This window comes from Sinocyclocheilus grahami, unplaced genomic scaffold, assembly GCF_001515645.1.
Source record: "Sinocyclocheilus grahami isolate Dianchi unplaced genomic scaffold, SAMN03320097.WGS_v1.1 scaffold2391.1, whole genome shotgun sequence".
NCBI classification, from domain to species: domain Eukaryota; kingdom Metazoa; phylum Chordata; class Actinopteri; order Cypriniformes; family Cyprinidae; genus Sinocyclocheilus; species Sinocyclocheilus grahami.
This window is the reverse complement of record NW_015507570.1, coordinates 32,726-36,521: the sequence shown is the minus strand read 5'-3', so window position 1 is coordinate 36,521 and position 3,796 is coordinate 32,726. Positions and strand designations below refer to the sequence as shown.

Below are 3,796 nucleotides of genomic sequence, written 5' to 3'. Positions count from 1 at the left end.
AGTGTCTAAGCAATTTTAAAAAACTGTAATTAACTACATGCACTTACTATATGGTTAGGGTTATGATAAGGGTTTGTCTTAGGGTTACTTGCATGTAATTATGCAGAATTTAGGTCTATTGTTAACATAACAGTAAGTACATGTAACATGTGTAACAAGGACACCTTAAAATAAAGTGTTACCTGTTATTTCGCTCAAAAAAAAATCACAATTCCATAATCAATTACTCACTCTCATGTCGTTCCAAACCAAGACTTTCATTCAACTTTCAAGCACAAATTATGATATTTGTAATGCAACCTGAAATATTTCTTTCCCTCCATTGAAAGTCCATTTCACCAAAAATGTGATGCTTCAAAGTTAGTGGTCTGCTAAAAAGATGATCGTTTTATCTGAACAGATTCATTTAGGCTGTTTTACTAATCAAATTTCACTGGATCTGGTGGAAGCTCAAACATGCTTGTGTAACACGTGAGAACAACCCTTAAAACAAAACAAAAAAGTGGAAATATACTGGAAAATATAATGAAATATATTAAACAATACATTTCCATATTTGGGAAACTAGAGCTTATATTATTTAATATACTGCAATATATATATGGATCATGTATTGCTATATACTAAGATGTCACAAATCATATTTTCCTCATAACTGTGTACATGTATAGCACATATATGTTCATATAGTACACATATGTTCAAATACATTTATACACACAGTTCTGTCACAAGTTCACCAGCTTCTGTCATTATGCCTGTCACAAGACCAGTCACCTCAGCACACTACATTTCCCAGAATCCTCCCTGGCTCACAGCTGCTCACAGTCTACAATCACAGCACTTGTCTGCCATTAGCTTCATCAGTGGGTCTTTATAAGCCAGCATCAAGCACTCACACATTGTCTGGTCTCCTCTATGCTGAATTAAAGTTGGGCTTACACTTTGTTCCCACCTCAGCTCACTTATCTGGACTCTATGCTAGTTTGCTGTCTTAACAGTTTTCATCCTATCAGCTTTGTGGCTTCTTCCTAGAGATGAATGGGACGTTTGGGATATAGAGTGTTTGCTTACCTGTTGTCATCAAATCTTCTTCACTCTGCTTTAAGATGTCAGTAAAAACTTACCTGTCTGTCTCCATGAGGTCCTCTTCTGTATCATGACAAATACCATATTTTATGTATATCTATATATCATGAAGTGTACTATTGAATATACAATGATATACATTACATCGTTTAAGCAAGCATATTTTTCAGTAAATGAAAAGCATTTAATATGTATTATTCAATATTGCAATATTAATGTAAATATATTTTCTTTGGGAAACCTCATTAGTTCTCAAATGTCAAGGAAACACGTGAGTTTCTGTTTTTGATGTAGCTACTACATGTTTATATGTGAATAAAGTTACAACTAAATGAATCTGTTCATTATATAAAGTCATTGTATCACTTTAGAAGACATAAGCCCGATTCGGACGGTAATTGTTTCTCATATGGACGTCTGTAAAAATAAATTTACATATCACCTCAGTGATAAAACTCATGGATTCGGATGGCGATTTATTCACAGTGGAGGAGTGAGTTCTGTGATCCTACGAACCCGGGAACGTGCTGTTCACGTGGCCAGTCACATGATTGTCTGCTGTAAATAAAATTAATTTTATTTACAAATGTATTCTTATTATTGTGTAAAATGAATTTAAAAATACTATTATGTAAAATGTATTCTTATTATTCCAAGCATATTTTATAATATATAATCATATTTATTATTTGATTATTTAAATCTCCTGTTTAAAATTAAGAAAATAGACGAGCTATAGTTGTATGTAATTATATGCAATATAAATCTGTTTATAATTCACATTTTAAAATTGTATTGCATACCTGCTGCTGCCACAATAAAGACCCATTTCAAATGTTTATGTGCTTTTCTTCTCTTTCTGCTCCCAGTGACTGTGGTGGAGCAGTTAAGTAATTGTTATTTTAAATACTTACCAGCATTTCAGAAATAGGCTAAATATGTATGAAAAAATTATACTGAAGTAGGCTACAACGTTACCTTACGGTGTTCGGGAGTGCTCAAAAAGTGTTTAAACACTGCATTTTGAATCGATTCTTCTCGTAAACTCAGATGTGGATTCGTACGACAATAAAATTACCACACGACCTTGGTGTTTGTCAAAAAACAGTAGGTAATTTGGCCGGGGATTTTTACGGGGGTGGTGAGAGAAAAACACAGACATCCTGGATCCGGACGGCATTAAAATCACCAACTACCCCCTGTAAATGGTGAAAATCCCTTACGTCCTCATGAGAAACAATTACCGTCCGAATAGGGCTTTACACTGTCTTTATGAACTTTTTGAGATGACAATTTTGGTGGAATGGTCTTTCAATGGAGGGACAGAAATCTGTCAGTTGTATTAAATATATCTTTATTTGTGTTTGAAGATTAATGAAAGTCTTACAGGTTTAAAATGGCATGAGAAAAAGTAAATGCTGACAGAATTACATTTTTGACATATCTATCGCTTTAAGCTAATTTAAAGGAGGAGACACTAGCAGCCAACCCATGCTGGTGACCATCCAAAATGTAACACATGCTGATGACTACTTTTTTTTTTTGACTAGCTGACTCCGTTCACTCTGTAAATGGCCACCTTAATATTCCTGACATGAAGTACTTGATCAACACATTAGCATGTTTCTAAGCTCATGAAATTAACGTTCTTAGAATTGACAAGACGGTTGACCCTGAGTGGTCAGCTAAATATCTACAGTGGATCTAAAATATTAATAATTAATCATAATTAGTTATGGTTAATTATTCATATTTCCTGTTGTGAGCTAAATTCGCTACACCTTATATTGTAATTTCTTTTTTTCTTGACTTAGAAAATATCACAGATGTCAAGGTTGGTTTGTATAATGTTTATGTCATTTACATTTACATTACATTTAGTCATTTTGCAGACGCTTTTATCCAAAGTGACTTACAATTGGGGGATACATAAAGCGATTCTTCTTAAAGAGGCAAACAGATACAGGAAGTGCTTGTAATACCAGGTTTCTAGACATTGTTCAAATAAGTAAAAGCTAGAAAGAGAAGGAATATGATATTCTTTCATCCATGCCGAGATGTCCGCCAGGCAGCCTGAGATCCGTGCAGCTACCGTTGGATCATCTGGTTGAAATGAAAGATAGAGCTGTGTGTCATCAGCATAGCAATGGTAGGAGAAGCCATGTGCCTGTATGATGGGACCCAGTGATGTTGCGTATATGGAGAAGAGGAGGGGTCCAATAACTGATCCCTGAGGAACCCCAGTGACAAGTTGATGTGCTTTGGATACCTCCCCTCCCCAAGCCACCCTGAAATACCTACCAGTGAGATAGGATTCAAACCAGCAAAGAGGAATCCCTGTGATGCCCAGTGAAGAGAGGCCAGACAGGAGGATCTGATGATTGAGTGTCAAAAGCAGCAGATAGATCCAACAGAATAAGAACTGATGATTTGGAATCAGCTTTTGCAATCCGCAAGGCTTCCGTGACTGACAGTAGCGCAGTCTCAGTTGAACAACGAGCACAAACCGTTAATAGTAAGGCTTTATTCACACATATAGCATAAATGTGGATCTTTTCCGGCAATGTTACAACTTCTTAAACCTATTCAACAGGTTCTGTTTCTACATGATGTGATTTGGACTTTTTTTTTTTTTGCAGAGGAGGCTGTATGTGGGAAATTGATCACAGAATTTTTATTTTTTTTAGAACTATGCCTTTTAATATAA

General features: G+C 35.3%; 1 long non-coding RNA gene across 1 annotated transcript in view; it reads left to right on the top strand.

Annotated features, from left to right (window-relative positions):
• Positions 1-2,081: 2,081 nt before the first annotated feature.
• LOC107574925 (uncharacterized) overlaps positions 2,082-3,796 on the top strand; it is a 5,503-nt gene continuing 3,788 nt past the window's right edge. Inside the window, exon 1 of the long non-coding RNA XR_001607759.1 lies at positions 2,082-2,094. This is a non-coding gene — a long non-coding RNA (uncharacterized lncRNA). The remainder of the gene's footprint in view (positions 2,095-3,796) is intronic.